Below are 13,688 nucleotides of genomic sequence, written 5' to 3' on the forward strand. Positions count from 1 at the left end.
AGGCTTTCAGCTTTTGAAACAAAAATGCGTATAAATATGCAGTCAGCTATTTCTTTCCGTAATTTTCCTAGTCAAATGATTTTATTTATTAGTTTTGAAACCAAAGAATGGGAAAACTATGTTCAAATAAAGATTACCTGGTATTAAAAGAAATTTTTTACAAGCACGTGCACAGAGCCTTGGGAAAAGATTAATGAATTATATTAATACTTAATTTTTAAATAATTGAGATCTTCAAAGACCTTTGATTCTTGGAAGAGGGGAAAAGGAATTCCTCCTTTCCAAGAAATAAAAGTCGATATAATAGTTATTCAGAAAAAAAAAAAAAAAAAAAAAAAAAAAAAAAACCTTCGTTCCGGAAGAATTTTAATAATTCGCTGAAGACAGTTATGCTTTAATGTATTGTTAGTCGTGCATTTATTTGTAAAAACATGGGCTAGTTAGCCATCGGAATTTTGAATCAGGATGTTGTAAGGCTAAGTTTATGAAATAGCAGCGCCAACTTTCACATCCTGAGCATGCGCTGTGCGCGCTTTAAACATTTAAACGCGCTTTAAACATCCATGTTCTTTATTTCCCTCTTGTGCTGTCAACAATTTTAATCGCGGATTAACTCAGTCGTGGATCACCATGAAGTCATTACAGATATTGTCTCTTTTACCTGATAGTATTACTAGTGTCTTGGCTATAATTGTAATGTTCATGCTATGTGACTTAATGTAAGTTATATTTATTGTATTTTTATTTGTTTGACTTCCGTAAGGTAAAATGTGAGAAAAATTGGAATCCTTTCTCAGTGAACGGCATTAACGCTTCTGTTCGGTCTAAATTTGGTGCAACTTTGCTTGCATTAGCTTGCTTTTTAATTTATCTCGCTTACTTATATTCTTTAATAATCTTAATCTAGAAATTATCCTAATTATCTGCAGTTTAAAAATTGAAGCAAGGAAATAATTTTTCAAATACGGCTAGTAAATAAAATATAAATTCAGAGGTTCGAGAGTGGATCTAAAAAGCCCTGTTATTGGTTACCCTTATTATAACTAATATATTATTAATTCATTTATATATTTTATTCAAAAAAAAAGGCAGTTTGAAATTTGTTTTAGCTTTTTCTTAAGAAGAAATAAAAATACATGAAAGTTGATAGGTAATATTTTATATTTATTTATTTATTTATTATTTGTTGCATACCAGGTACTCTTAATTAATTAGTAATGTTTTTTATTTCAATTATGTTCTCCATTTTAAAACTAAAGTTGGAATAGAAACTGCAAATAAAAACGAAGTAATAGGCCGTCTGAGAGAACTGTTTCGTGCACTGAAGACTTTGGTCACTAAGATCATTAAACGATGACAGTTTCTGTTATTTTGATTCTGTTAACAGGATGCACAAAATGTATAAATGTTCCTATGCATTTTTATGTATGACAGCTCCCCTTAAAGGAGACAGGACACCTTTAACTAACTCAAAATGCATAATAATCAACAAATATTGCAGAATTGTTTTAAAAAAATAACTATTGCACCTAGATTTAAAATTTTTTCAGGAGTATTAGTTATGACATTGATATGCGTGTAAAAAATTCTAAGTAGATTTGAAATAAAGTATGATGATTTAAAAAAATGTTTTTGTCATGCATTAATAATGCAAAACTCGAATCGTACTACTACATTGTGCTCAAGATATCTGATGCAAATTTAACATGATATGCAAAAGTTTAATATCAAATTAAATACATTAATATCATTATTTATGTGAACTGCAGCTTTTAATTAATTCAATGTTTTTGGAAATAACCAAGCCTTAATTAAAAATTCATTCAATATTAATATTTTCCCTAAAAACTGCATTGCATTTAAGGTACTCCATAATTACTTCATTTAATTTACTGCCTTGATATTTCTGTATATTATAAATTCTGACGTTATATCTTATCCAGTTTATAACATATCATGCTCGAAAGATTGAAAACCAATGAGAAATGTGCTTTGGGTGAAAGTTATTTAGAGTTAAAATTTCCCATTTGAAATTATAATTTTGATTCACTAGCAATAAAATCGCTTTTTGTGTAATAATTCAACACTTAAAACAATATACTGTGGTATTTAGGATGCTTAATGTAAAATAATTTTTAAAATAACACGAAATGAACTACTGAACAACAAAAATTATTAAATGTGTATGTAAGTACCCACATTAACTGTAGTACTGAAAATTAACTTAGCTGTTCTAAAACTTAGCGGTGCATAATGCTTGTGAGAAGATTCTCAAATAAAATATAAAAATTGTACATGGTATAATAAAATTTATCCAAATCTCTATAAAAATGCTTTCACCGAAACATACTATCTTTCAGAACAATTTAACATTTTTCACTCTGCTGTACAATTCTTTTATTTTTCTAATTTTGAAGTACTGTATGAACTTCTACGAATAGCTAAATTATTAAATTCTGTAGCATTCCCCCCCCCCAAAAAAAAGTGAATCGCATTATTTTGCAGCTTCTGATAAATGCTGCCATAACTGAAAATTCAAAGTTTGTATGATTTTCAGGCTTCCTTTCCTTCTATCATTAAATGCTACAATTGCTCCATTTGCAGAAATATCAGCAATTATTTTGCTTAAATTACTGGCTTTGAGATAAAATTTTCATAAATTAGAATTAAAACTTTCATTGAGCAGTGTTTAAATAAATTCGATTCTGACAAGTCTTTAAAACTTTAAAAAAAAAAGAAAATAAATAAATAGATAAAAAAATAAGGACTAGATAAAAAATATAAAACTTTGCACACAGCACTACAGTTATGATGAGTAGAGGAGATAATAGTGTATTTAATTATTGTTATTGTTTTGCTGTTTCTGCAGGTAAAAAGGTAACTATTTCAGTCTCTCTTGATCACAGACTTCAGAAATACAAATTACATTCTTTTATTTACTATTACTTATTATGATCATTAATTGTTATAAAATTCTTAAATGCCACAAAGGCAATCTTTCTTTGTCATTGAGATCAAAATGCTGGGTTGTTGTACCAAGAAGTTTACGTTTGGTTTTGGTTTGGTTTATTTAATCATGGCAAAGCACACTAGGGCTATCTGCCAAAGGGGAGGAATGCCTTCGTGGAGGACTTTCTAAGGGAAACTGGCTCGTATACACGTTACACATGGGGAAAACCACGAAAACGCCCATGCAGCCAGCCCGTTCGCGGGATTCGAACCTCGGACCGAACTACCAGTGTTCAGCGACTTTACCGCTCGGCCGCTGGTGGGCCCAAGAAGTTTACGAAAAGATATGTTAAGTAGAATTCATTATGATCATTTAGGAGTAGTAAAATGCGAGATCAAAGCAAGAGAAATATTATATTGGCCAAAAGAAATTGAAAATTTGGTACTGAATTGTCAAACATGTTTAAGTTTACAAAAAGCTAATACTAAAGAACCAATGATATCTAAAGAAATACGTGATGGTCCATGGGAAGTATTGGGAATAGATCTCTTTTACTTTCAAAGAAGAGATTATCTAATAGTTATAGATTATTTTAGTAAATATGTTGAAATTGGAAGCTTGGAAGATTTGTCAAGTGTAGTAGTGATAAAGCTGTTGAAATCAATTTTTGCAAGACATGGTATCCCGAAAATAGTATATTCGGATAATGGTCCACAATATAGTTGCAAAAAATTTAAAGAATTTGCAAGAAGATGGAATTTTGAAATCAGAACCAGAGTCCAAATTACTCACAATCTAATGGAATGGTTGAAAGACATATTTAAACTGTCAAGCGAATTCTAGAAAATGTCGTAATTGACAACAAGGATCCATATTTAGTATTACTGGAATATCGTTAGCTCTCCTATTTCAGATGAAATTAAATCACCTTCAGAATTGATGTTTGGAAGAAAAGTAAATGGATTGATGCCTATAAAAGAGAATTTCTTCCAAACTAAACGATATGAAGACCATAAACAACATTTACTGAAGAGACAAACTTTACAAAAAAGCTATTATGATAGGAATGCAAGATCATTAAAACCACTGAAGACCATTGAACCATGTGTACATAAATCATTGAATCATTGAAACCATGTGTACATAAAAGAGAAAGGTAAAAAATTAAGTAGGAAAATTATAGAAGAAGCAGAAAGACCACGTTCGTACAGGATTATAAGAACAGATGGAAGAATTGTAGAAAGAAAAGAAGAGACATTCTTAAAGGAAATAATCAGAAAGAGTTTGCAATACAAAGTAACTATGAAAATGAAAGTCCTGAGAATGAAGTTATAGATGAACCCGAGATACCTGAGAATAGCAGAAGCACTTCAAATTTAGATGTGCCTGTAAGTTCTTCAAAACCTAACAGAAGTGTTGTGCCACCAAATACTGAAAGAGGTATTGTATCACCAAATTCTGCAAATGGACATAACTACATTACTCGATCTGGTAGGACTGTTAAAAAAACCTCACTATTTAAAAGAAGATGTATAATTTTATTTTTATTATTATTTCTGTTAAAAAAGGGAGATTTTATATATGTAACTGTAACTGTATCTATTATTATTATTATTCATAACTGCAATATACAATAGTAGATTAGCAATGTATAATAAACGATGTTTTTGTACATCTTGCGATCATCACTGAGCACTTACCCAACATATAAAAATAATACATCTGTCGCCATTTGAAGAAATTTGGAACAGTGTCTAAGCATGGAAGGTGGGTTTTACATCTACAGTAAAATGTAAACATCTACAGTACAGTTTCATATGAATGAAAAGTACTGTAGATGTAAACATCTACGGTACTTTTCATTCATATGAAAAAAATTTTCTTTTTTTGAACCCTCTGTTCGGTGGTTCGAAGCTTGCAAAATTTCATTAATGGAAAAGAATATAATTCCTGTGAGACACTTTAAATGGACCTTCAAGAGACTTTTGTCCATTAAGTCCTTTGATTCCGTAGAAATAGCATAAAAATCTATTGCAGCTTTTGAGGAATGATTAAGATGGAAAATATACAAAACAACCATTTCTTACTGAATGACTTAATGCATAGCTAATTTATTGTTAGTTATTTTAATTCATATCACATATATTTCAAGACTAAATAAAGAAATTCTCTAATTACTAAGAATGTATGCTTTGCTTTTAGCTGGCAACTTTGATTTATAAAAAATGTAGAAACCTTTTTACGTGATAAAATATCTTCCGATAAGACAGTTTTCTTATTGAAATAACTGAAACCATTTGCACTGATTTTTCTTTGTGTAACGGCAAAGTTATTTTTAATATTAAAAAAAAGCGCAGCAATAATAGTCTCTATTTTAAGTTATTTCTGCACATTTGTTTAGCATTCCTGCTTGTAATTTTAGTAAAATGTGCAAAATTTCATAAATTAAATAGGTTGTATGATCTCTCATAATGCTGAGTGAAACTCGCGAGGAATTACATGAAATTACAATGCGGTAATGCATCACGGAAATGATTTTGGTTAAAGATTGAATAAAATTTATCATAGAGGCTATTAATAATCAAGGATGAATGAAGAACTGCAAAGTTCCTGTGATTCATGAGTGCTAGAGTCTGTAATAATGCTAATGACGATAATAATAATAAAATAATGATGAATGAGATGAATGTGAGATAATCTACATTTTATCTGCAGTGTATGCCAAAGGTTATGATTAATATTTAACAGACTGAGACAATTTAAAAATACTTCCAAAAAATGAATTCTTAATTTCTCTTTTATAATATAAAACTAGCGAATTCTCCCGTGCTAGTTTCCACATCAGGAAATGCTACCAATGTTCTTATTTTTCATAAATGTGTATATATTCTAGTTATGTGTTTTCATAAATATGTATATATTCTAGGTACATTCAACATTTTATATTTCATCTTCCGCAATTTCTTTTAATATATTTAACATCAACTTTTGGGTACGTTATAAAATGATAACATTTCAAAACCCGTTCTTGAAAAATTAAATCCTCGGTATAAAAAATGTCTAGTTTTCCCCCTACCGTTAATTTCTAATATATTAAATACATGTGCATATTTTCAAAATAAAAAAATTTAAATACGTCTTTTTATTCATCGGGCTAAAAAACTTTTCTGCGATATTTCTTTCTTATACTCAACATCCTGTAATCAATTGTACTCCTCTCAAATTGTGCTAATTGTAATCCACCCAATATCTAAGATTTAGTAATGTTTCATGTACATCTGCAAAAATGCTATGTGGCTTCAAACTCAAATCGACACATTAATAAAATAACCAAATTTAAGCTTAAATAACACACTCCTTAAGTAATTTTAAAAACTTTTACTCCCGGGAGTCAGATTATACAAATTTGACATAATCAATTAAACATATTTTGAATTTGCATTAACAATTTCTATTTTATTTATTTATTTATTTATTTATTTATTTATTTATTTATTTATTTATTTATTTATTTATTATTATTATTATTATTATTATTTTGTTAGATATTGAGAAAGGAGGAGTTACTCCTTTCAGTTAGTGGCAGTTTATTTCCCTACAACTTTTAAAATCACAGAAAAAGATAATAACTCAGGTTGACTAGAACAAAAATTAATTGAAAAAGAATAAATGCCACTTATTTAGAAACTAGGTTTTGATGCGGCGAAGGGGTCATATCTCCTATACAGAGATACTCCCATTTCTCTCAAGACTCATGCTAGTTGTCTGAAGCTGAAGATGCGAAAAAAAATATAAATATGGCCTAGAAATGGAGCAAGTGTTCACGCCGTTACGAGTTGAAAACGTAGAAGGCATGTGGTACCTTTGCAACCGTCTGACTGGGAAGCCCCTGAGAAATAACTAGCTCAAACATGCGGTCAGAGGCTTACAGTACTTGGAGTTGATCTTGACCGACAGAAGAGTGCTAACAGATCGTAGAAGACGGTAGCATTAGGCAAGCCAACTAGCGCAGAAGATGCTAAAGTACGGAGTTGTTTAAGTGCCATCAGATGTAAATACAGGCTTCGCAGGAAAAGCATCAAGATGCTAAAGCTTATGGCTAAATCTAGCCCGTTACAGGTGTTATAAAGTTTCAGTCATCACGAAATTAGAAAAAAGATTAAGTAATTGCTCGAGCCGCCCAGTAGAAAGAGGGAAATAGGGCAGCGGTAAACCGCTAGTGTATATAGCAGCTTACAGTAATCCAAAAAGACAGCTAGACAGGACTGGATCATAGGATTAATGGAGGGATAGAGATCCGAGCCTCTTTTTCTCCGTTTATTATAAAAGTGTATTTCAGTCTTATCTAGCATATAGAGGCGAAAACGCTTTTGCGGAAAGTAAGACCTCAACGTTTCCCGATTTTAAAGGGTCAAGGTTACCACATGCCCTTAGACTCGATAAAAAGGATGAGTTTTTCCTATTTTCCTCCGAGAACAAAACCATATCTCTCCCTCCCCACACACACACACAAAAAAAAAAAACTCAATTTTATCCTTTAGATATTAACTTCTTCACATAAAGCCAATTGGCTAACTACCGATTTTCCTGCGGAATAGAGCCCATCAATACCTGAAAGGAGATTGAGCACCTATGAGCTGCTTTGTAGTATCCAAGCTCTAAAAATACATATAAAAAAGACTATGTGAAATCCGGAGATAGGCAAACAAAACCATAATTAAGTTTATACAATTCCTATCCTAATTTACTTAGACTAAAGCTTCAAGTTCAACGAAAGTTTAATATTTTTATGCATACTGTGTATAAATTTCAGCTCGATAAATTAATTACTTCTATTTTTAAATATTTATAATACTCAGCCATAGCTTAAAACACTCATTCCCTCTTCTAGACAAGCCTTATCATAATCCCAAATTATGCTTAAAGATTAAAAAGATTGTTTACATTATTTTAACGAAATAAATTAATTGACAATATTTCAGAACTACTAATTAATTCTATTAGAGTTCTACTAATTTATTACCTTAAGCAGTTAGGATTTAAAACAATTAATAAAACAAACCCAACAGAAATTTAGAAAAAAATTAATTTAGAAGGTTCTAGCTTAATTATAGTTACTTTGAAGCCAAGATCTTTACTTAAACTGTGAAGCGACTATTCGCTAAGCTCAATTGCAACAACAAATCAACAACAACACGTAGGAAAAGGTGAAAAGGCCCTTTTATTCATCTCAAGAGCAGTATTTGCAGTTGACACTCCTGGTGCTTACAATTCCTCGCGGCAACTCGAAATGAAAATGTAAAATTAAAACTAAACCTAAGTTGAATAATCAGCCGAAGCTACACAAGATATTTTACCGTGTAGTTGGCTCTTGGCCTACCGCCGACGTAGATTAATCGGCAATTAATATACACAGTCGTAAAAGAGCAAGCTTAAATAGCAGAGAAACAATGTGGCCGAAAGGCAAAACACGCTGTGTCTGAAGTAACTCAGACACCAGCTTAAATAGTAGCTTTCTATCCTACTTTGCATAACTCGCGAAACTGAAATCTCATTCTGGTACGAAGGAGTGGATTGAAAACAAGAGGTATAGAAAAGGTTGTTTCCACAATAAAATTAACTGTTAATTAATTTAAATAAACTAAGCAAAATATTACCCAAAAGTTTCTCCCCCGACCGAGAAGGAACATTACATTTGGCTTACAAAAAGGACTCGGGGCGTAAACTTACAAATAAGCGCTCTTTTAGGAAACGAAATTTAAATTAAATATTTTCAGCTTGGTATAATAATAATACTGTAAATAAGTTGATCAGTCAGAGAGAATGATATAACAGTTGTTATATCAGTTACAAAGCCAATTGTCAGCTAGTAGAGTAGGATAACATAGTACTACACGTATAATTTTAACATAAATTCAGAATCGCAATTCTGTGTAAGCTCATAGCTCAAATAATAAAGCCAACAACTACAGCTAAAGCTTAGGAAGTCTCAAAAAGTAAACAAACAAACGGAGAGATAAGACATGTAGTCGAACAACACCCGACATGCATCCTCAAAAATAATAATGCAACTAAAATTTACAAAGTAATTGATCAATCAAACAACTACATAACCATTCTTACACTAAATCAAAAACAGAGACACAGTTATACCTTGGCAAAATAAATAAGACTAAACAAATTAGACTGGGAATAAATTATATGAATGCCAAAGCACAAAGACCCAAATGCCTAACGTTATGTTTTACTCTTCTGTCTTAAACTCAAACATATTAGACAAAGGAAAACTGTCCTCTGACGTATTGTCATTTAACTTTCTTAAATCACTGATAAACATTAAGAATTATCAGTCTCTTCAACAAATATTATTGGTAAGGTATAAGGGCTAGTATTTTCTTATATTATGTTTAAGGAAGCAAAGATGTTACTATGTTAGTAAAAAGTTTCGATAACTTGTAATTCTGCTCGGGTAAAAGCTAGGATAAAAATTTCCTGCCCAATACTCCAAATCATCGTCAAGCTTAAGCTGCACATTCATTTACTTGTGAATTAACATTAAGTTGTTGAACATATAACTAAGATCACACCTTTGATTATGTTGACATTAGCCGAAGAAATCCAAAGAAAAATTGGCAACTGTAAGTGCTTTTGTGTTAGAAAGAGTGTCCGCAGAACTAGCGACTGAAAGTTTACTCTGCAAATGTGCAGGCAAGTAGGGTATTATAATGTCAAGTAGGGTATTATTATAAGGAAGATTAGAAGTATTAGCAGAAATATGTTTTCGAAGAAAGGTGTGAGTTCACGAAAAGAATAGCAGAAATAGGGGTAAAGAAACTGAAAGTAGACCGAGATATGAGATTTGCATCTGCACTATATTTACTAGTGGTAGTGTTCCACTTACTATTGAATGATATTATCCAAAATGATATTACTGCCTAACATCATTGATCCAAAATGATATTACTGCCTAAAAGATGAGTAACCTTAAAATCTAAATGCAATTTATTATGCGTGAGAAAATGAATTCCTAAAATTGCACCCTCCAGAGCAGACAGTGGAACATCTGTAATTAAGCATTCAGTAGGAAATTGCTGTTTTTGAAATTCAATAATTAAAGTAACCTTTCTATTTATTAAGATTTTAAGACGTTCTATTTATTAAGATTAAGACGAAGAGATTTAGACGTTCGAAAGTTACATCAACACTAAATTTTCAGGCACACTAATTATGCTAATGAGAAAAAAAAAATTATACTAGGCCAGAACTGACAACTAGGGATTTTAACACAGATTTAAAACAAATAAAAATAAAATTATAAAATTAAAAGTTCTTATTTATATTTTTCAGAAATTTAATGTTTCATGATACTGAATTGAACTTTCTAAATTATGCATCACCAATTTCAAATATTCACAAAAAGTACTTCTACTCAATCAAAATGGTGAGTGATATTTGAAAAAACAAAACCACTGCATCAATAACATAAGAACATATCTGAGTGAAGATTTTGTGATGTTTTAGATTTAACGTATAACGAAAATGTAACAAACATACGTCTATACGTTACGGCTCTTCTTTATGAAAAAAATAAAACATATGAATTTATTCAAATAATTATAAATACATTTCAGTCAAACTTCAAATTAAAAATAAAGTTAATGATTAGATTAATTAAAGAACTAATGAACAGATTTTTTTCTGTAAAACAATTAATTATGAAAGTTAACTAGAGTAAAAAGTTTAAACATTTGGGATTATGCCACCTAAAATTAATAAATTTTTAATAACAAATTTTACTTATAATGATATTCAAGAGATCTGGAACAGCTCGTTTTATGTGTAATTCGCTAAAGCTAATAAAGCATTTAGACTGAATGCTTTTTTTTTTTTTTTTTTTCAAACAGACAAATAAAACTTGAACTTTGGCAAAGTTCATATGCTGTGTATAAATTTCAAGTCAATAAATTAATTATCTTTATTTTTAAGTACCGATAATTCTGAAATATCAAATAAACCAAACTGTGCGCAGAAAGGAGGCAAATGTGCCTCGGTATTTGTATAACGCTGTTTTTTCCTAATTTAGTGGCATGCCAGTGTATAAGAAAATTTCACTTCTAATATCACCTACTAAAGAAAAAATCTACTTGTGCTTTTCAGCTTTAACTAGAAAAACTAATCATATCACTTCATATAAAAAATAATAATTTAGTTAACTCATATTTCATAAAATTTACGTATTTTTTTAAACTTAATTTACACTGTAGAAATTTCAAATACATTAAAACCATGTTTGACATCGCAGTATAATAGATAGCAGATATGCTTTATTTTGAATAATAATTTTCTTTTCATACTACCTGTTTATTATATTGAAAAAGCTTAAAAATTTTCACTCAACTTCCTTTGTAACCCAACGGCTCTCAAGCGCAGGGGAAGACAGAATCCAGAAAATGGTAAATGACAACAGCAAGAAAAAGTTTTTTGGAATAACAGTAACTGCAAAAATTTTCAATTTCAGTTAGAACATTAAAAGGTTTATAAAGCAGTTGTAAATTTTCTACCATATTCTTTAATGCTAGCTAGACAAAATCCATTTGTCTTGTATTCTTAAATACCTCTTTCCTTGATTTTTTTTTAAACAAAAATATGTCAGGTCTATGGTAAACAGAAAAGTAACACGAAACATTGCGGAATTTTCTAGGTGTAGTTTTTACAACATATTTTGAATAGGTTCGTTTCTCAATGTTTTCCTTCCAATCACAAAATGCTGTCAAAGAAGAAAATTTCCATTCTGATATATATGATCATTCTTCAATCATCAAAATAAAAATTTTGATACCTAAACATACGAGCAACAAGATATCATCAGCAAAATGCTATTAACCAGAATTCCCCATGTACTCAAAAATCCCTCTTTACTTCCTCATTTGGCCGAAGTTCGAAAAACCGATTGCGAGCATTTGCGGTACACGCTTTATCTCATACTTTTCTCTCACACTTTCCTTTCCCTCCTCCCTATAAGTAACTCGCATGGAGGTAAGGACCTTACTCCCTACCTCCATGGTAACTCGAATACCAGCTAACTTGCCTAGGAACCTCCTTCAAGAAGGTGTGGCTTGTGAAGCAGATAATCTACTATCTTTTTACTGAGTCTTCAGATAGTTCCAGGGTAGAACTTGCATGCAGGACAGTGTTAAATTAAAAAGTTTCTTAAGTAAGGAGCCTCATGATGATTTCAAGTTATACAATCTATTAATTAACTGAGAAGAAAACTTAAAAGCCATGAATACAGGTATTTTTATGCATATTTTTAAGTGCATTCAGATCATTTGCATCACAAATATAATATTTTCATTTCTATTTTGTTACCTCTTTGATTTAAATTTAACTGAAGTTCCTCTTTTCATCCTCTTTCTCACCCATTCCCCAAAGAAACTATGCGAATTTGTACATGGCACCTTTTATTCAAATCAATTTCTCCTGCATTAAATTGCACTGATTGTATGTATTAAATTGCACTGATTGTATGTATTAAATTGCACTGATTGCATTAAATTTTATGTTTTAATCCTTAAAAAAATGTCATTTTCATTGCAGATTGCTTTATGTGATTGATGCAAGAAATTTCCAAGAGTTGATACTCGCTTATCTCCGAACATACGGATTCAACGAAATCTTCATCATTGGCGATTTAACGTTAGATGGGTCAACAATATACATTGTTGAAATTGACGAATTTGGGGAAGCGCATTAGAAAGGACAAAATGAAGAAAGAAAGAAAGGTGTTGAATAATTATCTATAATGCTTTTGTTTATAAATTTTTGCATTAAGTTCATATCAATTTCCCCCAAAAAATTAACTTCATTCTTAATGTTTTTTATATATAATTTATGTTCTCCGAATACAATTACTGCGAAATTGTTTTTCCATACAGCAACTAAAATCAATTGCATAGCAGTTTTCATAACTAGTAAAAATTACCTAAATTAAATTGTATTTGTTTGCATCATCCATTCTTTACAAATAAATTTCTATAAAATTCAGATTATGTTATCAATTACTTTATTTTAAGTATATTTATTTATATCACGTTCGAAAAGATGTGTATAATCCTTTATCGTCATCGTTATTGTTATTATTTTATGTTACTTTTCAAAGTATCTTTCAACAAACAGTGATTTTTGTTTTGTAAATGACTGTGCGATTTCTTTAAATATACTTGAAATTTTTACTTTAATCAAGATATTATTTTGTATGTTAAATGTTTCCTGCGATTCTACTTTCCGTCAGCTCCAGCAGGAATTCAAATTAAGAGAGTTTTAACAGCCAGCGAAAATTCAAGCTAAATGACAGAATTCAAGCTAAATGCATCTTCTGCCTGCAGCTCTCCAGAAGCCCGTTTACATTACTGTACAATGTACTGGACGATAGCGGAAGTTTGAACCCAAGAAATGCACACGAACCTGATGACCGTGAGTGAATTAACCAGAGTCGTTTTATATTAGCAAGTTTCTTATCGTTAGGACTAGTACCACTTGCCATTTAGGTTGTGTTCTACTAGACATGTCTGTCTGGTTCATTCTAGTTTTAAACAATTGTTTGCTATAGCATTTAAACAACCTAGGCGATAATGCCATTCAAAATTTCAAAACCGAAATATAACCCCAGCACATGATTAATTCCATTCAAAATCCAGATATTACACAGAATTTTTGTGTTCACATGCATATCAGATTT

The 13,688-nt window shown here is 30.6% G+C and overlaps 1 long non-coding RNA gene across 1 annotated transcript; it reads left to right on the forward strand.

Annotated features, from left to right (window-relative positions):
- The first annotated feature begins 561 nt into the window (after positions 1-561).
- On the forward strand, positions 562-12,966 carry LOC146992708 (uncharacterized). The gene is made up of 2 exons (XR_015039058.1): positions 562-719; positions 12,548-12,966. It is a non-coding gene; the product is annotated as an uncharacterized LOC146992708 (long non-coding RNA).
- The last annotated feature ends 722 nt before the right edge of the window (positions 12,967-13,688 follow it).

This window comes from Stegodyphus dumicola, chromosome X2 (assembly GCF_044657685.1).
Source record: "Stegodyphus dumicola isolate Sdum_Otavi_A_Nest chromosome X2, ASM4465768v1".
Taxonomy (NCBI): Eukaryota; Metazoa; Arthropoda; class Arachnida; order Araneae; family Eresidae; genus Stegodyphus; species Stegodyphus dumicola.